This window comes from Marmota flaviventris, chromosome 18 (assembly GCF_047511675.1).
Source record: "Marmota flaviventris isolate mMarFla1 chromosome 18, mMarFla1.hap1, whole genome shotgun sequence".
Classification (NCBI taxonomy): domain Eukaryota; kingdom Metazoa; phylum Chordata; class Mammalia; order Rodentia; family Sciuridae; genus Marmota; species Marmota flaviventris.
The window spans coordinates 28,919,716-28,943,919 of NC_092515.1; the positions used below are offsets into that span (position 1 = coordinate 28,919,716).

The window sequence follows — 24,204 nt, forward strand, 5'->3', positions numbered from 1 at the left end:
TAAGCTCTGGAGACAGCTTGGGAAGTTTCTGGCTTTTGCTTTTGCTTTTGGCGACCTTCCAAGAATAATGAATTATATATTTAGGCTCATTCCCCGCAGGTGTGGACAATCAGAGTGCTAGTTTTTAAAAAAAGCTAATTCATGGTGAAAATACAGCACATTCCATTAGTGGAGTGGAACCAGAGGGAGCCAAGCCTACCATTGTTTGGGTCCCCTTAAACACACACACACACACACACACATACACACACACACACATACACAAACAGTTTAGCGTCTCATCCTAATCCCTGTGGACAACTGGAATCTGAATAGACTGTGAATGGCTTGTTCAACGTTTTCAACATATCCAAAATCAAACCAATTTTTGCCCTCGCTCAATCATCTTAGTGACTTATGTATTTCTATTTCCCTTTGTTTTCTACATGACTATCTTCTCAATCTTCCAGAGTGGAAGACTGAACATCATATAGGCTCCACCTGCCATTGCTGCCCCTCATCCAGTCTCCAGTTTTGCCGATCTCATCAGCATCATTTTGCCCTAGATGGGGGCTCCAATAACTCCATGTTTGTGTTTTCATGGAGGCTCATCCAAGAACCTGTTACAATCACTGGGGTAGCCTTCATTTTTGGAACAACTTCAAATTTACAGAAAGTTGAAAAAACATTACAAAACCCTTCCTCCCCCGACTCATTTAAGAATAAGTTGCCAAGATGATGCCCCATAATCACAATACAACATCAGATCCAGAAAGTTAAAGTTGATACATGATAACAATCTATTCCTGAGTCCATGCAAATTTTCCCGCTTGTTCCAATCTCTGTTTCAGTGGAAGGATACAGTTTATTGCCATGTCTAGTTAGTATTGTCTTTTAACAGTGCCTGTTTTTCCTTGACTTTTATAACCTCGACAAAGTTGAATATTACATATGCCTCTTACTTTGTAAAATGCTCCTCAGTTTGGTCTGGTTTATTGTTTCCTTATAGTTTGACAAATTATGCATATGTTGCAGGAAAGTCACAGAAGTGATAAGGCATGTTTCTCATTAATTGTAACTTATTCCATTACTAACATTAACTTTATTTAATAAGGTGATGTCTTGCTTCTTTCCTGTATAATTGATGTTTTCTTTTTGGTGGTTAATCATTTGGGACTGTGTAAATACTCTATTTCTCCTTAACTTTCAAGTTATTATTTATATCAGTGTTTAATTGTGGATTCCTATTTTAGCCAACTAGTTATAATCTGTTACTATACCACACCATAGATTTTGATCAACAGAGCCCCTTCAAGCTGGTTCTGTACCAATGACGGGAACCAATAACCCATTACCACTTGAGCATGGCCTCACTTTCTGTCACAAGACCTAAGCTTATCTTACACTTGCCCTGCCGTGTCCCTGAAAGAAATCACTTCCATAAGGTCCCTTGGTGCCTTTCATCAAAGAATGGTATTTAGGTACCAAGAACTGGACTCTAGGTGTGCTTATTACTACTAGATTATCAGTGCTCCTGGGTATTTTCAGCAGATGACCTAGGGGATTAATTATTTGTACTTATTTTTTATGTCTCTATGTAAGGAAAACCACAAGTTCAGACCAGTATCACTAGTTCTTTATACTTTTCTCCTTTTCTGCATTTGTCAATCCACTCCTTTCTCTGAAAATAAACTTGTCTTCTATGATCATAATCATATGTACATATTGATCAACTCTTTATGTAACCAATCTCCCATTACTACTGTCCTTGCCACCATCATGGATATCTCACCCCCCCCCCCCCACAGTGTCTGGCACACGAGGCTGCTGCCCTGCTGTGTCCTACTGACAGGCTCCTCACTCACCTGGGGCTGACCCTGTATGCTGTGCTGTTGCCCATGTGGATATGCACCTTATACAGCCTAAATTCTATCACTTCATGCTAAGTAGCCCCACCCCCAAACCACAGGGGAGCTTTCTGCATCCCTCCTGGGCTCCAACACATTGTGCCAAGATGTCTTTTGTGAGGGTGCCCTTTTTATCCCCATTGAGCTCTGATACCCTGTACTGGCCTTTCCCCCTGAGAGATTCCCCATCATCCCTCTTAGAATATTACACATTTCCCTGAGGGAATGGTCTCAAATGGTGTCCTTTCATCTCTTTCCATGTGGAAAACAAAGCTCTGAACGTGTATTGCTACTGCTCACAAACTCTCAGATGAAAGACTATTTGAAAACCTTCTGGGAGAAAGTCACTATGTTTAATTCGACCTTTAAGACTTCCCACGTATAAGCCAAATTTATTATGTTTATCACTATTTACTGTCCATAGTTCTCCTGTAACTGACCACCTGACATTTTTAAAATGTACCTCAGTATTCTCCTGTGTGCCTTATACTATTTTGATTCTGAATCTGGAGTCCCATAGCCTGTCTACTCTAATGACACATCCCAATTTCTTACACCTCTAACATCTGTCTTCTTTATAGTCTCAGCTCAAATGTTGCCTTTTCTATGAAAAATGTCTTGACTGCTATGCACTCCAAATTCATATACAATTTTGTAAGAAATGCTTAGTTCATTTAATGATTATGTTTTATAAATGAAATTAAATTGGTGTTAAAATAAAGCCTCTGAGATTCAATACATCCTCTGCATGTAACCAACTTCATTCTCAGAATCAGGACTTTTTGATGCTTCAATTTCTTCCTTTATTGCAGCTCCAAAGTATCATATTCCTTCATCATAGCAAATCCAGGCCATGGCTGACTCCACTTCTGAGCTTCTTTTATTTGTTCTTCAGTTAAATAAAGATCAAATCTGATTCCTTTAAAATTAAAATCTGGACATTTCCAGCTTTTGGACCAGGGCTTAGCTTTCATTTTTATTTTCAGCTTATTAACAGGAAGTTGTTGGCTCCTGGCTTCATATTTAAACCCAGGCAGGGCATCTTGTAAGTATAGCAAGCTACCATTCAGTCATTTCTCTAATGTGACCACTTGGATCTAGTAGATTCAAGCCTCATAAAGTTCAAAGCAAATTCCAACACCTTGCCATTCAATAATATTTATAAGGATAAAAGTAGCTCCAAGTCCTTCTCCTGATCTCTGGAAGCAAATCTCCAGAAACTGGTTGGTTTTTCCACTGGAACATGGTCTACTGTACTATCACAAAGAAATTTTAAGCATAGAACTCTGGAATGGGAGCATTTTTCTCTTCTTTCTGTATGAAATTTTGTAGGGCTTGTTCTTCCTCTTGGAGGAATGAAGTCAGGAGTTGAGAATAGTAAGCAACAGAGGCTGGCACAGGGAGCAGCACCCTGGTAGCCAGGAAGTTTCAGGTCAGGCCTACTGTGTCTCCACAACCCTTACAATGCAGGCTGCCATGACCAGTCGCTCAGATTGAGACCCCAAAACAATTTGTTGAGTGTTACATGCACTAGGGACTACATATGACAGTTCTATGAGGCACATAAGCATATAGGTTGATGAAACGTTAACTATCATGATTCAACCTATGATTTTTCAACTGTATAATGGTGCAAAGTGATATTTATTTTGGATATATTTTTTTCCCAAGGCTAGCTATATATAGTATGGAACTTTCTCACGATCCTGGGCAGTATGAGTGAGCTGCAGCTCCCAATCAATCATATAATCATGAGGGCAAACAATCAAAAGTCCACAGTGTATTGCATGTTACTAAGCTGTGATGTTTGGTTGGTTAAGTGTGTTAAATGCATCTTCGACTTACTATATTTTTAACTTGTTGGCATACAACCTATAGTAAGTTGAGAAGCAGCTGTATAAGCATGTAAAAACATGATCCATATCACTAGTACTTAGGAAAATGAAAACTTATTAGAATAACTAGAATTTTAAAAACAATATTACTAAGTCCTGACAAGGGTGTAAAAAAATTCTAACATATGTAAATGTCTATATGTATGGTGTGTGTGTGTGTGAGGTTTACTGAGGTATAATTTACATAAAGTAAAATTCACCATTTTTAGTGTTTAATTCTATGAGCTTTGACAAATGCATATAGTCATATAACCACCAAAACACCACTTCATAGATAACTTCATAGATACCTGACTTCAAGTTATACTACAGAGCTGTAATAACAAAAACTGCATGGTACTGGCATAAAAACAGACACATAGACCAATGGTACAGAATAAAAGACACAGAGATAAACCCACACATCTGCAGTCACCTGATCCTTGACAAAGGTGCCCAAAACATCTATTGGAAACAAATACAGCCTTTTAAACAAATGGTGCTGGGAAAACTGGTTATCCATATGTAGAAGGATGAAACTAAACTAAACATATTTCTCACCATGCACAAAAATCAACTCAAAATGAATCAAAGACTTTGAAATTAGCCCAGAAACTATGCAACTCCTAGAAGAAAACATAGGGTCAACACTCCAGCATATAGGCACAGGCAATGTCTTTCTCAATAGTACCCCTAAAGCTCAGGAAACAATGCCAAGAGTTTGTAAATGGGATATCATCAAATTTAAAAGCTTCTGCACAGAAAAAAAAAAAAAGAAACAGAAAATAGAGCCTACAGAATGGGAGAAAAATCTTTGCTAGCTACTCTCTCACAGAGGATTAATATCTAGAATATATAAAGAACTCTAAAAACTTTATACCAAAAAATCAAATAACCCAATTAATAAATGGGCAAATTAATTAAACAAACACTTTTGAAAAGAAGAAATACAAATGGCCAAAAAGTATGTGAAAAAAAATGTTCAATATAATTAGCAATTAGGGAAATGCAAATCAAAACTACACTGAGATTTCATCTCACAGCAATCAGAATGGTAGTCATCAAGAATACAAAAGATAGTAAATGTTAGAGAGGATATGGAGAAAAGGAAAACTTTTACACTATTGGTGGGATTATAAATTAATTTAACCACTGAGGAAATCAGTATGGGATTCCTTAAAAGACTAGGCATGGAACTACCATATGACCTAGATATACCACTCCTCTGTATTTATCTTAAAGAGTTAAACTAATCATACTACAGTGATACATGCATATCCATGTTTATAGCAGCACAATTCACAGTAGCTAAACTATGAAACTAGCCTAGGTGTCTGCTAATGGATGAATGGTTAAAGAAAATGTGGTATATATACACAATGGAGTTTTACTCAGTCATAAAGAAAAATTAAATTATGTCATTTGTAGGAAAATGGATGAAACTAGAGGCCATTATATTAAGTGAAATAAGTCAAATTCCAATGGTTGAGGGTGCCGCAGTCTGGCTGGGCACAAAATCATGAGCCACTCACAGCCTTGTAGATTCAAACAGCAATTCTTTATTCCTGAACTCACACTGGCACTCTACAAACACGTTCTGGGGGAATTCACGTTCTGGGCCCAAATCACATTCTGGGCAAAATCCCAAATACTCTCTGAATCCCACAAGAACTCAACGAGAATTCAAGGAGCGGGCGTGCCTGAGGCAGCAGGATACGCCCTATTCCCAGCAGGGTACACCTTAAACCTTGAACCGCCCTAAACCCGGGTTGTCCTAAACCGGGAACGCCCTAAACCCCGATCCACCCTAAACCCAGATCCGCCCTGGTCCTTGAACAAGGTCACCTTACATGCAATGACACTGCAAATGACCTGGGTCATGCCATGCGTCATTCTTACTTAGCAATGGCCCTCAGCATGAGGGTAATATGTTCTTTTCTCATATGCAAAGCTAGAGAGGAAAAAGGAAAAGCAAGGTGAGAGGTGAATGCATGAAAAGCAAGGGGAGATTAGTAGAGAAAAAGGCCTTAGGGTGGAAGATAGGGACGGAGGGGGGAAGTGCAAGGGAGTGATATTGGTCAAATTATGTTGTTATATTGTGTATTGTGTGCACAAAAGAATATGTAACAATAAATACCATCAGTATGTACAACTATAATGCACCAATAAAAAAAAACATGGGAAGAAAAAAAAGATCCTCTATTATGGGGCAGGTTGCTCAAAAAACACACCAAGTCCCAGTTTTGCACAAATTGAAGAGTCTTTATTTAGCTGGCCAACCAGTGACTCCTCCGACCAGTGTCTCTGCAAGGAACAGCCCTGAGCCTGAGCATTTTAGGATATTTAAAGGCAAAAACTGCAAAATCCACATCTGAGTTGATGTAGCTGCAAGCAAGCAGGTACAGAAGCTGAATTGGGCAGATAGTGAGATAATGCAATGGGTACATTGGTATTTCCCATGGGACTTTCCAGGTTGGCATGGCAGCAAGCAAGCAGAAGGGAAGTGGGTCAAAATGACCCCATTTCACTACAAGTTAGAGAATGGTTACTAACGTCTAGGAAAATCAATCTCCAATGAGGTACATTGCCCAAGAGAAATGGAAACCAAAGAGAACAATTTTACATTGTATAAGAATTTCTATTTTGTGTTGCCAAGTATGTTGTGCTAGGTAATTATTAATGGGTTCACAGGTGGGGCTTTTCCAGGGAAGAAGCATTTCTTATATGATATGGAGTCTCAGGGTAAAACCGAGTCCGTCTGGTCATTGCCCATGTAGCCTGGCCCATAACAGCTCAGTCGGGGACAGTTTCAGTGGGACACTCCTGTAATCCCCATGACTCCAGAAGCTGAGACAGAACGTTCGAGGTCAGCCTTGGAAAGACTCTCAGCAACTTACCAAAACCCTGTCTCAAAATAAAAGAATAAAAAGAGTGGGACTGTAACTCAGTGGTAAAGTGCCCCTGGTATCAATCCCCAGTAACCCCCCCAAGAGGCTCAGTTAGATAAAAGAGAATAGCAATGAAATTAGGAAAATGATGCATGAATAGGCTAAGAATAGCAACAAAGAAAACTATAAAAAAGAACCAAACAAATTCTGGAGTTGAAAAATATAATAATTGAATTTAAGGGGTTCATTATCAGACTTAATCAAGTGAACAAAGGATTACTAAGTTTGAGGATAAGTCATTTGAACTTATCAATCAGAAGATCAAAAGAATAAAGAATGAAGAAAAATGAAGAGAACTCACAGGAGACTATCAAGCAGTCCAATTAGGAATCAAGGGAGTTCTAGAAGGAGAAGAGAAAGAGAAAGAGGAGAAATTTATTTGAAAAAATAATAGCTAAAATTTCCCCAGAGTTGAAGAAATAAAGGGCTATAGAGATTTAAGAGGTTCAACTAGGCTAAATCTAAAAAACCTACATGGGGGGCTGGGGGCTGTAGCTCTGTGGCAGAGAGCTTTCCTGGCACATGTGAGGCACTGGGTTTGATCCTCAGCACCACATAAAAATAAATAAATTAAATAAAGGTATTATGTCCATCAACAACCAAAAATATTTGAAAAAAAAAAAAAAAGACCCACATGGAGAATCTTGACAGGAGCATTAGAGAAAAGCTCAGAACATACAAGGAGCCTTCTGTAATATTATCAGTAGATTTCTCAGCAGAAACTACAGGCCAGAAGGTAGTGGGATGATATCTTCAAAATTGCTGAAAGAAGAAAAACTGTCAACCGAGAATAATCCATATGGCAAGGATGTCCTTCAAAAATGAAGGAGAAATGAAAACTTTCCCTGATAAACAAGAGCTGAAAGAGTTCATTACCTCGAGACTTGTCCTACAAGAAGCGCTAATGGGAGTTCTCCAAGTTGAAACCAAAGGATGCTAACTACTTAGCAATGTGAAGCCATATGAAAATATAAAGTTTGAGAGAAGAAAGATGGCCGCTGCGTACGGGGGTTGCTGAAGTGCTGAGCGTAGTCACGCTCAAAGCAGCGGCTTTAATAGAGATTTCTGTTAGAGCTCATTTCACCGATAATCTGTAGCGGACCACTTTGCCAAGGAGCAGGAAGAACAAAGAAATCGAAAAAGAGACGCTTGGCTGCTCAGACCCGCGGGCGCTTTGCTCCCATCTGCTTCCTCTTTCGCTTCGCTCCGGGCGGAGAACCTGAATGTGTAATCAGCAGTGGATTGTAAGTACCCGAGGCAAAGAAAGCTCAGTGCGCCCCGCCCTTTTTTTTTTTTTTTTTTTTTGGAATATTTTTTATACAGGGAGAGTTTGTGGATTGGCTTTGTTGGCGGGGCTGTGGTTTCTGTGCCGAAAATCCACTCCGCGGGAGCCGCCATTTGCTTTCTGCTTGCTGTCTTGATGGCTCTGTATACACTGTCCGGCAGCCGCACCTAGAGGTTGGAGCTCGGCTGCGTGCAGAGCCCTGTCCTCCGAAGGCTGGACTGCAGCCTCGAGCGTCTCGGTGGCCTGTTCGCCGCTGCACCTTCGGGCAGAGCCTGCTCTGGGGTCGTTCTGCACCCCCCTGCCAGGGGACCCGTGCTCCGGAGGAGGGGGACGGAGAGCCGCGGCGGCAGCCGCTTGGGCCCCTGGGGCCGGGCACAGGGCTGAAGAGCTGCGGAAGCCAGGGCGGCTCTGCTACAGTCGCAGACAAGCGTGGCCCAGAGACAGCGACAGCGGCAGGGTTTCATTTCTAGAAATCTGGACTGGAAACAGAAGCAGCAGTTTGTATAATCCCAAGAACTTGCTTATATCAGGAAGCTGTAAGGGCAACATGAATAGCATTGAGGAGATGTAACATGGTGGCAGGCGCAGAGAGATCAAGTCTCTGACATCTTCAACTGCGCGGGCATAGGGAGTCGTAAACTGTCTAAATGCTGTTTGCTCAGGATCACTAGGCAATGCTGAGCTGACGTGGATCTGGGGTGTACAAGCTGGGCCCCTCAGAACACACACACAGAGCCCGAATTGGAAGCAATTAAGCTCCGGTTCGCCTGCTTCATGTGACTCAGCACTAACGATCCCGCTGAAATAATTGGCTGGCCCTTAGGAACTTACAGAGGTAAAAGCCAACCGAGCCTTCATAGGCAGTGGCCACAGGACTGAAACGGGGATTGGGAGAGACAGTCAGGACCCACCCGTTGCATTGGTCACCTGGCAAAGGGAACAAACGGTCACAATTTGCATGGGACATCACCATGGCAGAGAAACGGCGTCACGGGCGGAGGAGATAACTGCATTGAAACCAGAGCGACAGGTGTGTAATCCCCTAGTCATCTCTCTCCACACAGCAGGGAAAACTTAAGGGCCACTCCCAGCTCTCCTGTGAACGCAATAACCAGACCGAGGGAATCAGGAGTGGCGCGGGACTCGCGGCGCGGAACTCCCGGCTACCGCTCCCACCAGTGCTGACAACTGAGGTCTCTTGCACCAGCTACCGGGGGCGTGGCTACAGGAGGGCAAGCAAATTCGCTGGGGGATCTCAGCCCCAAGCTCTACAAACTTAGGGTCTGAGGGAGGCAAACAGGGAGAGTGAGCCCAGGTGTTCATGAAAACAGGGCTCCCAGGAGCAGCAGACCTGGCGTGTAGCCAGTATTGTGGTGAGCGCCACAGGTGAGCACGGCCTGGCTTGAGGAAACACAAGACAAGGCCCTAGACACTCAGGATTGGAGACCCGCCCAGTCTAGGAGAAAGAGCGGCTGCACAGTGAATGGTTCCCACCTATTGAGAGGAGAAGCTTGGCCCAGTGGGCACAGCTCCACCTACTGGAAGAGAAGTTAATAGAACTCTAGGACTGCATTGATTATTATTATTATCATTTTTTTTCTTTTTTCTTTTTTGTGTTTTTTTTTTTCTTTTTTTCTCTTCTTTTTCTTTCATTTTCAATTTTTATTTGTTGTTGTTCTTTAACTTTTTTTCAATGTTTCTATTTTTTTTTAATTTTTTTTATTTTATTATTATTTTTTTTTAATTTTAATTTTCATTTTTTATCATCACTATTATTTTTCTTAAAATTTTTTTTCATCTTTCCTTTCTTTCTTTATTATCTAATCTTTGTTATTCTTGTTTCTTTTGTCTTTTCATTTCTTTTCAATTTTCTTATTCCCCCTTCCTTGAATTCTACCTGCCTACTCTCATTCTCTTTAGTGACTTCTTCCCTTCCCTTCTAATATCTTTCCTCTCAAGCATCAAATAAATCTATAAGAGTAAACAGTAACTCAGCAGTCAAACAGAACAAGAAGAAACATGAGCAGCATAAAAAAGCAAGGAAGAAAAGTAGTACAAACAATGAAGGACAGCCTAAATATTCAGGAGGACCTAGAGTCAGCAGAAAAATGGTCATATAAAGAACTCAAGGAATACCTTAGACAGATGGAATGGAACCTTAAAGAAGATACGAGACAGCAAATCCAAACAGTGAAAGAACACTTTGAAAATGAATTACATAGACAGATAAAAGAAGAAGTTAAGCATCTTTATCAGGAGATTGAGATTATAAAAAAAAACCAAACAATAATTCTAGAAATGAAGGAAACGATAAACCAAATTAAAAACTCAATTGAGAGTATCACTAACAGAGTGGAGCAAGTAGAAGCCAGAACATCAGATAATGAAGACAAAATATATCATCTTGAAAAGAGCCTAGCCAACTCAGAAAGGCTGGTTAAAAACCACGAGAAAAACATCCAAGAGATATGGGATAACATAAAGAAACCAAACCTACGAGTCATCGGGATAGAAGAAGGTACAGAGATTCAAACCAAGGGAATGAGTAACCTGCTGAAAGAAATAATTACAGAAAACTTTCCAGAAATAAAAAAGGAAACGGATATACAAATTGTAGATGCATACAGGACACCGAGCACACAAAATCACAGTAGACCAACGCCAAGACACATTGTTATGAAGATATCCAATATACAGAACAAAGAGAAAATACTAAAAGCTACAAGAGAAAGGAGGCAGATTACATTCAGGGGTAAACCAATAAGGTTAACAACGGATTTTTCATCACAGACGCTGAAAGCGAGAAGATCCTGGAACAACGTATTTCAAACACTGAAAGACAACGGATGCCAACCAAGAATTCTGTATCCAGCAAAATTAAGCTTCAGGTACGATAACGAAATAAAAATCTTTCATGATAAACAAAAGCTAAAAGAATTTGCAGCCAGAAAACCAGCATTGCAAAGCATCTTGAGCAAAACACTACATGAGGAAGAAATGAAAAACAATAACCAAAACCATCAGTGGGAAGTGCCTCTATAAAGACAGAGGGCGGGGGGAAAGCTAACCATGGAGAAACAAACTAAATTAAAAAAAAAAAAAAAAAAAGAAGAAGATAAACAATCAAACATGGCTGGAAGTACAAACCATATATCAATAGTAACTCTAAACATTAATGGCTTAAACTCTCCAATAAAGCGACATAGGCTGGTAACATGGATTAAAAAAACAAATCCAACAATATGCTGCCTCCAGGAGACACATCTGATTGGAAAAGACATACACAGGTTGAAGGTGAAAGGCTGGGAAAAAATATACCACGCACACGGTCCTCGTAAGCAAGCAGGGGTGGCCATCCTCATATCGAATAAAATTGACTTCAAGACTAAATTAATCAAAAGGGATAAGGAAGGACATTATATACTGTTAAAAGGAACCATTCACCAACAAGACATAACAATTATCAATATTTATGCACCAAATAATGGTGCTGCGACGTTCATAAAACAAATTCTCCTCAAGTTCAAGAATCAAATAGACCACAACACAATAATTATGGGTGACTTCAACACACCTCTCTCACAATTGGACAGATCCTCCAAACAAAAGCTGAATAAAGAAACTATAGAACTCAATATCACAATCAACAACCTAGACTTAACTGACATATATAGAATATATCAACCATCATCAAGTGGATATACTTTTTACTCAGCAGCACATGGATCCTCCTCAAAAATAGACCATATATTATGCCATAGGGCAACCCTCAGTAAATATACAGGGGTGGAGATAATACCATGCATTTTATCTGATCATAATGGAATGAAACTGGAAATCAATGATAAAAGAAGGAAGGAAAAATCCTACATCACATGGAAAATGAACAATATGTTACTGAATGATCAATGGGTTACAGAAGACATAAAGGAAGAAATCAGAAAATTCTTAGAGATAAATGAAAATACAGACACAACATATCGGAATCTATGGGACACAATGAAAGCAGTTTTAAGAGGGAAATTCATCGCTTGGAGGTCATTCCTCAAAAAAAGGAAAAACCAACAAATAAATGAGCTCACACTTCACCTCAAAGCCCTAGAAAAGGAAGAGCAAAACAACAGCAAATGTAGCAGAAGGCAAGAAATAATCAAAATCAGAGAGGAAATCAACGAAATTGAAACAAAAGAAACTATTGAAAAAATTAACAAAACGAAAAGTTGGTTCTTTGAAAAAATAAATAAGATCGACAGACCTTTAGCCATGCTAACGAAGAGAAGAAGAGAGAGAACTCAAATCACTAACATACGGGATGGAAAAGGCAATATCACAACAGACACTACAGAAATACAGAAGACAATTAGAAATTATTTTGAAAACCTATATTCCAATAAAATAGAAGATAGTGAAGACATCGATAAATTCCTTAAGTCATACGATTTACCCAGACTGAGTCAGGAGGATACTCACAACTTAAACAGACCAATAACAATAGATGAAATAGAAGAAGCAATCAACAGACTTCCAACCAAGAAAAGCCCGGGACCGGATGGGTATACAGCAGAGTTTTACAAAACCTTTAAGGAAGAATTAATGCCAATACTTTTCAAGTTATTTCAGGAAATAGAAAAAGAAGGAGCTCTGCCAAATTCATTCTATGAGGCCAACATCACCCTGATTCCGAAACCAGACAAAGACACCTCAAAGAAAGAAAACTACAGACCAATATCTCTGATGAACCTAGATGCAAAAATTCTCAATAAAATTCTGGCGAATCGGATACAAAGGCACATCAAAAAAATTGTGCACCATGATCAAGTAGGATTCATCCCTGGGATGCAAGGATGGTTCAATATACGGAAATCAATAAATGTTATTCACCACATCAATAGACTTAAAAATAAGAACCATATGATCATCTCAATAGACGCAGAAAAAGCATTCGACAAAGTACAGCATCCCTTTATGTTCAAAACATTAGAAAAACTAGGGATAACAGGAACTTACCTCGACATTGTAAAAGCTATCTATGCTAAGCCACAGGCTAGCATCATTCTCAATGGAGAAAAATTGAAGGCATTCCCCCTAAAATCTGGAACAAGACAGGGATGCCCTCTATCACCACTTCTATTCAATATAGTTCTCGAAACACTGGCCAGAGCAATTAGACAGACGAAAGAAATTAAAGGCATAAAAATAGGAAAGGAAGAACTTAAATTATCACTATTTGCAGATGACATGATTCTATACCTAGAAGACCCAAAAGGGTCTACAAAAAAACTACTAGAACTAATAAATGAATTCAGCAAAGTGGCAGGATATAAAATCAACACGCATAAATCAAAGGCATTTCTGTATATCAGCGACAAAACTTCTGAAACGGAAATGAGGAAAAACACTCCATTCACAATATCCTCAAAAAAAATAAAATACTTGGGAATCAACCTAACAAAAGAGGTGAAAGATTTATATAATGAAAACTACAAAACCCTAAAAAGAGAAGTAGAAGAAGATCTTAGAAGATGGAAAAATATACCCTGTTCATGGATAGGCAGAACTAACATCATCAAAATGGCGATATTACCAAAAGTTCTCTATAGGTTTAATGCAATGCCAATCAAAATCCCAACGGCATTTCTTGTAGAAATGGATAAAGCAATCATGAAATTCATATGGAAGAATAAAAGACCCAGAATAGCAAAAGCAATTCTAAGTAGGAAGTGCGAATCTGGCGGTATAGCGATACCAGACTTAAAACTATATTACAGAGCAATAGTAACAAAAACAGCATGGTACTGGTACCAAAACAGGAGGGTGGACCAATGGTACAGAATAGAGGACACAGAGACTAATCCACAAAGCTACAACTATCTTATATTTGATAAAGGAGCTAAAAGCATGCAATGGAGGGAGGATAGCATCTTCAACAAATGGTGCTGGGAAAACTGGAAATCCATATGCAACAAAATGAAACTGAATCCCCTCCTTTCGCCATGCACAAAAGTTAACTCAAAGTGGATCAAGGAGCTACATATCAAATCAGAGACTCTGTGTCTGATAGAAGAAAAAGTTGGCTCCGATCTACATATTGTAGGGTCGGGCTCCAAATTCCTTAATAGGACACCCATAGCACAAAAGTTGATAACAAAAATCAACAAATGGGACTTACTTAAACTGAAAAGTTTTCTCTCAGCAAGAGAAACAATAAAAGAGGTAAATAGGGAGCCTACATCATGGGAACAAATTTTTACTCCTCACACTTCAGATAGAGCCCTAATATCCAGAGTATACAAAGAACTCAAAAAATTAAACAATAAGAAAACAAATAACCCAATCAACAAATGGGCCAAAGACCTGAACAGACACTTCTCAGAGGAGGACATACAATCAATCAACAAGTACATGAAAAAATGCTCACCATCTCTAGCAGTCAGAGAAATGCAAATCAAAACCACCCTAAGATACCATCTCACTCCAGTAAGATTGGCAGCCACTATGAAGTCAAACAACAACAAGTGCTGGAGAGGATGTGGGGAAAAGGGTACCCTTGTACATTGCTGGTGGGACTGCAAACTGGTGCGGCCAATCTGGAAATCAGTATGGAGATTCCTGGGAAAGCTGGGAATGGAACCACCATTTGACCCAGCTATTGCCCTTCTTGGACTTTTCCCCGAAGACCTTAAAAGAGCGTACTACAGGGATACTGCTACATCGATGTTCATAGCAGCACAATTCACAATTGCTAGACTGTGGAACCAACCCAGATGCCCTTCAATAGATGAATGGATAAAAAAAATGTGGCATTTATACACCATGGAGTATTACGCAGCACTAAAAAATGACAAAATCATAGAATTTGCAGGGAAATGGATGGCACTAGAGCAGATTATGCTTAGTGAAGCGAGCCAATCCCTAAAAAACAAATACCAAATGTCTTCTTTGATATAATGAGAGCAACTAAGAACAGAGCAGGGAGGAAGAGCAGGAAGAAAAGATTAACATTAAACAGATAGATGAGGTGGGATGGAAAGGGAGAGAAAAGGGAAATTGCATGGTAATGGAGGGAGACCCTCATTGTTATACAAAACTACATATAAGAGGTTGTGAGGGGAATGGGAAAATAAACAAGTAGAGAAATGAATTACAGTAGATGGGGTAGAGGGAGAAGATGGGAGGGGAGGGGAGGGGGGATAGTAGAGGATAGGAAAGGTAGCAGAATACAACAGTTACTAATATGGCATTATGTAAAAATGTGGATGTGTAACGGATGTGACTCTGCAATCTGTATTTGGGGTAAAATTGGGAGTTCATAACCAACTTGAATCTAATGTATGAAATATGATATGTCAAGAGCTTTATAATGTTTTTAACAACCAATAAAAAAAAAAATAAAAAAAAAAAAAAAAAAAAAAAAAAAAAAAAGAAAATATAAAGTTTTCTGGTAAACAAACTGACAAATCTGTATCAATGTAATTTTGGTGCACAAATCAACTTTTAATTCTTGTTTATATTTTTAAAGACAAAAGCATAAGAATAGTTATAAATCATACTCATCAAACTAGATGAAAAAGGAAACTACTTCAAAAAAAGTCACAGCTAATTTCAAACTCCATTACAAAAGACTGAAAGTTCTTCCTCTGAACTCAGAAATAAGACAAAGATATCCACTTTTACCATTTCTATTCAACAAAGTCCTACAAGTTCTAGTTAGAGCAATAAGCAAGAAAAGGTAATCAAAAACAAATTGGATGATTCCAAATTAGATAATTTGGAAAGGAAGAATTACTAATATCTCTGATTGCAGATGGTATAATCTTACATGTAGGAAACCCCAAAGTTTCCACAAAAACTCTGTTAAATTAATAAATAAATTCAGGAAAGTAAAAGGACACAAAGTCAACAATAACAATGAACAATACATTAACAATGAATAATATGAAAAGAAAATCATAAGACTAATTCTACTGACAATAGAATGAAACAGAAATACATCCCATATTCATGGACTGGAAGATTTAATATTGTTAAGATATTGATACTACCCAAAGTGACCTATAGATTTAATGTGATCTTTTTCCAAACCTCAAGACTTTTTTTGCAGAAGTATAAAACCTATCCTAATATTCACATGGAATATCAAGGGACTATGACTAGACAATCTTGAAAATGAACACAGCTGAAGACTTATACTTCCTGATTTTAGATCTTACTCTAACACTATAGTAATCAAAACAGTGTAGCACTGGTATAACGGCAGTTATGTAAACCAATGGAATAAATAGAAAGCTCAGAAATAAATCCCTGCATATATGGTCAAGTGATTTTTGAAAGGTTACCAAGAACACTCAATGGGGAAAAGAACAGTCTTTTCAGTCAACTTTGTTGAGAAAAGTGGATATCCACATAAAAAAGAATGAAATTGGACATTTACTAACACCATATACAAACATTAATTCAGAATGGATAAAAAAACCTAAGTGTAAGACCCAAAAAATAAGCTTTTAGAAAAAAAAAACGAGGGTATAAAACTTCACATTAAACTTGGCAATGATTTTTTGGATGAGATACCAAAAACACAGGTGACAAAGAAAGCAATACACAAGTTGAACTTCATAAAAACTGAAAAAAAATCTGTGCATCAAAATGTAACAAATAGAATTAAAAAAAAAAAAAAGCAATCAAGAGAATGGGAGAAATATTTCCTGTAATGGTTATTTTGAATTGTCAACTTGACTGGATTAAGAAATGCCAAAGATTAAGGGGTTTCTGGGTGTGTCAATGAGGATGTGTCTAGAATGATTGACATGTATCATAGCCAACTGAAGTGGATACCCTCCCTAAGCATGGGCAGTACCATCCAATAGGATGGTGGCTTAGTTGGAATAAAGATGGAAGAACAAGGAAGCAACAGCAGTCTCAAGCTCATTCTTCTTGAATAGGTTCTTGACTGCTGCTTGGATTGCCTGAAGATATCAGACTCTTGCTCCTTCACTCTTCCAAAGTGGACTCTGCCAGTGATTCTCCAGGGGGTTCCCAGAAGCCTTTGGTCTCAGACTGGGGTTGCATCCTTGATCCCTCTTAATTCTGGAGCTACAGCCTCTTGTAATGTGCAGCTACTTGTTCCTCCAGCCCTCCAGCTTGCAGACTGCCACTATGGACTATCCAGCTTCTGACTGTATAAACCAATCTAATAAATTCCTTTTATAATCATACTTTCTGTTGATTCTGTCCCTCTAGAGAACCTTGACTGATACATTTCCAAATCATATATCTGAATGTAGATTAATATTCAGAATACAGAGAGAACCCCTAAAACTCAGCAACCAAAACCAAACAATAATTCAAAAATAGGCAAAGGACTTGAATAGATGGATGTCCAAAGATTTACATGCAAAAGCATAGGAAAAGATGCTTAATTACACTGACCATTAAGAAAAAGCAAATAAAAGCTACAGTGAGATACTACTTCACATCTGTTAACATAGTTACTTTAAAAACACTGAAAATAATAAATGTGGGCGAGAATGTGGAGAAATAGGAGATCTTACGCACTCTTGGTGGAATTAAAAATGGTGCAGCAACAATGGAAAATCTGATAAGGACGTTAGATTGGAGTACCTTTGTTATGCTAAGAAGGTGACTCAGTGGTGTACCCTAATCGCTTCAGGATGAGGGCTGAATCACCAAGCTGGTGATTCAAGAGTTGGGATTTTGGCTCAGATCAAATTCCTGGGAGAGGAAGAGGGCTGGAGATTGAGTTCAATCACATGGCCAGTGACTTAATTAAGAGTGCCTATGCATTGAAGCTCCAATTAAAACTATAAAAAATATAAAAGTTTGGTGCATCTTCTTTTTGAGTTTTCTCAAAATAATTGAAATAAAATTAACATAGAATCCAGTAATTCCATTTCTGCATACACAGCCAAAAGAATTGAAAGTAGAGTTTTGAAGAGATTTTTGTGTGCTCATGTTCATCTATTTCTTTACTGTTCTGGAGGCTGGAGATCCAAGATCAAGGTGCTGGCAGGACTGGCTTCTCCTTCCCTCTTTGGCTCTCAGAGTGCTGCCTTCTTGCTGTGCTCTCACCCTGTCTTCTCTCTTTGTATCTCCCTGGTATAGCCTCTTCTTCTAATAAGAGTCCTAAGTATTGGATTAGGGCCCCGCCCTTATGATCTCATTTAACCTTAATTACCTCTTCAAGGGCTCTGTCTCCAAAAGCATTAGGAGTTAGGATTTCTATAAATTATTTTTTGAGGAGACACAATTCAATCCATAACAACATATAATAGAATCATATGCATCCATAAAAGGAAAGGAAATCCTGTTACATACTACAAAATAGATGATTTTTAAAATTGTTCTAAGTCTACAAAAAAACCCTCCTCTTTGAGCTTAGAAATTTCTACCTCTCCTGCCACACAGCATGTTCCCCTTCTGACCCCATGCTTCCTACCACAGGCCCCTGAATCTTTGCACCTGGCTGTATACCCTCCCTAAATGCTTTCCTTCACTCCCTCTGTCAGAGCCAATCTCATCCATCCTACTGAGCCCATCCAAAGTGTTGTGTTGGATGCTTCTGCTCCTACAGGAGACTTCATTCATCCATCCAAGTGGGAACTGAGACTGTCATGGCTCAATTGGATTTGCTGAGGCCACCTCATCTAGTGTTGGCCAAGTAAGGTATGCTTATCAATAGTGGCTCACAGGATGACTTTAGTTGGCACTTGGATTAACCTACATTTTAAAATAGTTACAAATGCATTTTTAACAGGGTCTAGAAAAATTACAACTGCGTCTCAAAACTTCAATGTTATGGGTTGCTTTTCATGAGGCTAAGTAAAAATCAATGAGCCAACTTAACTAAAAGAAATAATAACGACAGCTATTACACAGATGTGACCAAAACCCACATGACTGAAGATGGAGAGACACTGGGCTAATCTTTGGCCTCATCCTTTGAGCAAAAGTGTTCATGACATTTTAAGGATGGAATTTTCCACAATTCCTTCTACTTTTCCGTCTTTGCTAGCAGGAAGGGGAGGGTGAGCTGGAGAGAGGAAATAAAAGCATCCTTAACCACATCTCCACCTGTCTTCCAAGATGCTGTCTTCGATTTTGTTTCAAGAGGGGGATGATGAGCCTCTCTCGCAGAGCCCATCAGCTGGGTCTTTCATAGCGAAGCTTGTCAGCATTTCTGGTGATTGTGTATTGTGGTATCTGCAGACAAGTAAAATGTATTCTGCAGCCCTCTCTGCACTAGGATGTTTGTAAGATACATGTTAAAAAGATGGATCTTTGATTTGCTTTCAAGCCTCAAAGATGTGAGGTCTCTTAATAACGTTATTTATGCCTAAAGCTGACCTTACAGAATGAAGTGAGTGGGCAGAGGTGACAACGAGAAAGAACGAGGTGGCCGGGGGAGCGCATCTGGATGGGGACAGAAGGTAGTAGTGGTTTTTATATTATAGGAAGATTCTTTGCCTTACAAAAGGATTAATCACAGCATTCCTTTTAAACAGCGAGTTTCATGCATTTTAAAAGAGGATTTGATTTATAAGAAACTTTTCAGGAACACAGCTGCTGGGCAAAGCAGGCTATTTACACTGACTTGAAATCCATTTTATGAGCCAGGAGTCTGGGGTGTCAGGGGGAGTGATAAAACTCCTTTTAGTTTTTAATTGACGAGTGATATTGACTAGCACAGTTAGGAGCCCAGGTATTGGGCCTGGGCCAGCATGTTTCTGTAGTAAATATGCGCGAATGTGCTGAGTGCTGGAATATTGATTCATTTATGTACCTGTTTGGCTGTTGCTGTGAAGGGCTTTGTACTTTACAGCTTCAGAGCCAAGCTGCCTTTCAGAGAAGCCTGTGTTAGAATGTACTAGGTTGTACAGCATGAATCATCTAGCTCTGTAGCCTCTGGGGAGAGGACTTGGCCTCAGACATCACTATTAAGAGGTAGACTCAAAGACAGCCACGGTGGGGTGGGGGGAACATGGTGGTGGGTGGGGCATCTCCAATGAGAAGATGAGATCTTTGCTTTGAAAACAAACCTTAGGCTTTCTTTTAAGCCCTTTCCCCCTTCTAGTCAGCCTGCTAATAGTTCTCCCTCCCAGTTGTCCCACTCCATTGAGTTTTTATTATCGCCTCTGTCTTGCAGAAATTTCCACAGGAGCCCCAGGGTCCTTAAATGATTCTCCTTTCCCTTTCTCCCTGCTGTGATGGGACAGTAGCAAAGTGTCAGGTTGAGAGAGCTTCCAGAGGAGGTGGCCATGCTGCTAAGCCTCAGTCTCCACCAGGCGCACACAAACACACACACACACACACACACACAAGTCATTTGTTCCTCGGGTTTGGAGACCCACTTTGAATGCTTTCCATTGGATTTCATCATTGAGCTGGCAAAATAAGAGTATCACATGTAGAAAAGAGCTTCTCTTCTCAGAGGGTACAGGTATGAGAAGTTCAATCATTACCAATGGCAGATGTGGACTGATCATGTCAGAAAGTGAGGTGGCAAATTTCTGGGCATTGTAGTTTTTGCATAATTAGGGGAGAAAACCCACAGACACTGAACTTGAGTTGTTTACAATAAAAAATGAGAGAAAGGACAGAAGAGCATACACATGCATGTCAGCCTGAGTCACCTGCAGGACCATGTACCTGCTCAGCAGCATCTGCTTCCTTCCTTTGGCTCTTGTCACTTCCTTTAACCCAATGAAATGTGAAGAAACCTAAACACGTTTCATGCTTTGACAGTCTCTTCCTTGCCTCAGGTGATGCCCAGTGGCTTGCTGTCAACTGGCTCTGAGAGAAAACAACAAAGATGACAACGTCAAAGGTGTTGCTGGCACAAAGCCCCTAGCTAACCTGTTGTGGACAAACAGCATGAGCAAGAGGTGAACCTTTGTACTGTCAAGCCCCCAGGTTCTAGCGGTGCTTGCTACCCCGTCATATGCTGGTTCCTGAGTGATAAACTCTGGCTCAATTCTCAGTGGCTGCAAAGGTTAATCTTGGATTGATTTTAGATGACTAATGTTAACTTATCTTCATTTTATAACAAATGTCTGAGAAATGTTCAGGAAATCAATATAAGACATAGAATTGGAGGGAATGAAAGCACTTTTGAGATTTGTCCAACCCAGGAATTTTGCTATTGATGTTCTGCTCTATTTGCTGGTTCACATCATCTCTCCATCTATCATCCCTTTCTCCACCCATCAATCCGCCTTGGGTTGCGGATTTAAGTGAGTTTTTACTGTACCACTTTTAATTGATTATCATTTATATTACTCATTTTGGCTTGGATTGGAGAGTGGTACTGTTGATTTCGTGTAATTGTGAGGCTTAAATGATCTAAGGAGTATTTGAAAAGTTAAAAGCAGCACTCAAATATGTTTATCTGATAAATGTTTATTGGGAATGTGACAGGCACAATTTTTTGTTTGTTTGTTTTGTTTTTTGAGCACCTGGGGACACAGAGATTTTTCACTGTTCTGGCATTGGAGAAACCTGGGAGCTTCACTTTAGGGACAAAGTTTAGGCCTCATTTTACGGTATAATCTTCTATAATTTTAACATGCCTCCAGGGATCACCAATGACCATCCTTTACAATAGGCAGATACACAGACACTTGAACTCCTTTCTTTGCCTATTAGTTTGCTCTCTTCTTGCCTCCAAGTCACTTAATTTTTTCTCGTAGTATGGACCCTACTTTATAAGAACACAGTTGTCCTCATACCAAAAAAAAAAAAATCATGTTAATGTGAATGCAGCTAAACTCGATGCACAATAGAGTTTGAAAGAAAACAATTATAAAAAACTTGACATGGAATGGAAGGAGCTCCCCCCAGCTCTGAGTCTTCAAATGCCTCTTGTACTTTTAGGACCTGTTTTGGGGAAGTGGGGAGAAAAACCTCTCTTTTGCCAGCCTGAATCAGGGCCAAGAGCAAAGCCTTTCAGGACTAAGGGCAGAGGAGGCATCATGCTGGGTTAGTGGTATCCATGGCAACTCCCATGCCTGGTGTAGTTAATAACACTGTTTTCAGACCTCTGCTGCTCTCCTTTGGAGGTGGTGGGGGGTGAGGATGGGCTTGGTTCCATTTTTAATTTTTGTGGCCTTTCCAGTTGATGCCTCCTGTCAGAGGCACCACTCCCTCCCTGTTATGTAACAGCAGGGCCAACTCCATAGGGCATGACAGGCCTTAATGGGATTTGGCGGGCTGTGAGGGCTTCGGGCAGCCTTTGGGGTTCCCCATGAGATGCAGAGCAGAGTTTGCTGCAAATAGCTCCCCCCTCACAGAGAAAAACAAAAACAGTTTTCATTTGCTTCATCACAAGGTCACCTTTGCTGGGTACCTCCTCAATCCCACCTTTTTGGGCATCTGCTTCATGGCTGCTGCATGCTGTGAATGGTCTAGATTCTGGAGCTGATCAATCTGTACTCAGATTCCAGCTCAGCCATGGAAACCTTATCTCTCCTCTCTGCACCTCAGTTTCCTCATCTTCAAAATCATAGGAACGTTAACTGGGTAAGGCCATCTGTGTCCAATGTTTAACACAGTGTTTTGTATATGATATAATGGTATTATTGGTTCTGTACAGAGGAGGCCAGTTGGGGGCTTAGGCCTGCCTTGGGGGGCCAAAGGGATTGTGATCGCTTTTGCTGTGGGTGAGGCTGATCCAGGTTGATGGGCTAATGATTCTGTGACTGTAAATAAATAAAGCTGATCAACCAACGCCTCTCTGAGTCCACCCATCCTTTAAACCTGCCCACTCTTGTTTACTTCATGTCAGGGAAGGGCACATCTGCCCATCTTGTTACCAAAATCAGTCCTATCAGGGCATCTGTAACTCATCCCTTCCCTAATCAAGCCCTGTTCACAAGTGGATTAATAAGCAATTCCTTCAATAAATAGAAATTGGGCTTCTAGTGTACATTAGATATGGCTCTAAGGGACTTTGAATATGTCAGTTAACAGACTAATCAAAACATCTCTACCTCCTTGAAGCTAAGAAGGAGGCAGAAAAAAAAATAGCACAAAAAATAGTATTTGTTAACAGCCTCTGGCCAAAGACCACCAGGAACACAGGTGTAGTAGTGCATTGTAAGGAAGGAGATGCCCCAGGGGTCTCTCTGGTATATGATCTCCTTTGTTCCGACAGTAATAAAGTGAACGTGTTTTATAACACCTGTGTTCCTGGTGGTGTTTGGCCAGAAGGCTTGACAATATGTAAGAAGATATGTGTTACAGAAAAAGCAAAGCAAAGCATAAATAAAAGGGGGCAGGTATTAGAGGTATTGTGGGGCCAATTTTCAATCTTAAATTTTACTGGGAAGGTTTAAAAAATGATGTGAAGGTGATGAGGGGAGAAGAAAGAGAATCCCAGGCAGAGGTATCAGCTGGAGGGGAGCCTCCAGGGAGGCACGACATTCTGGGAAGAGCGAGGTCAGTGTGGCTGGAGTCTTCCTACCAGTAGGGTTTTGGGGTGGGGGTGTTATCCAACAAGAGCAGGGAGGTGACAGGCCAGGTCACCAGGTCATAGGGCCTGGTGAGGAGTTTGGCTTTCATGCAGAGGTGAAGGCAGAGCAATTGCACAGTACTGAGCAGAGGGCTAACATGATCTGATGAACATTTTTAACAGGATTGCTTTGCCTGCTAAATTGAGATAAGCTGTGGGGGTGGGGCAAAGGACCACTTGCAAGGATTTTGCACAGAACTCCCCATCTCTCTCCACCTCACTTAACTTCTCCACCTCTCTTCTCCCCACCTCACTTAACTTCAGAGAGCCTTAGGATGAAATACAACTCCTTTAGCACAATGGAGAAAGGTCTGCCTCACCCAGACTCCTTGCCCCTCTTCATTCTCCTTTCTTACCTTTCGGCCAGGCACATTTTTGGGGTCCAGAATAAATGTCCCACTGAATATTTTTGTTTTGTAAGTCTCATGTTGAGATGGCACAACCTTCCGGAACTTGAAGATCTTCATCTCTCTGGTGAGCTGCCACCCTGAAAGCCTCTGATGTCCAATTGCTCACTGGTTGTATGTGGTTACTTATTCTCCCCACTTTTCCAACCCTGACACTCACACAAGCGTGTGTGCACACACAATCGCTATGGCAGGAAACATGTCTACTTTGTTGAGTGATGTCACCGTGTGCCAAGCACCTTGCCTGGGGTGTAGCAGATGTCCACTAATTATTTAAACAA

General features: G+C 40.0%; 1 pseudogene; it reads right to left on the reverse strand.

Moving 5' to 3' along the window:
• Window positions 1-2,618: 2,618 nt before the first annotated feature.
• LOC114095677 (large ribosomal subunit protein bL19m pseudogene) lies at window positions 2,619-23,983 on the reverse strand (annotated as a pseudogene).
• Window positions 23,984-24,204: the final 221 nt, after the last annotated feature.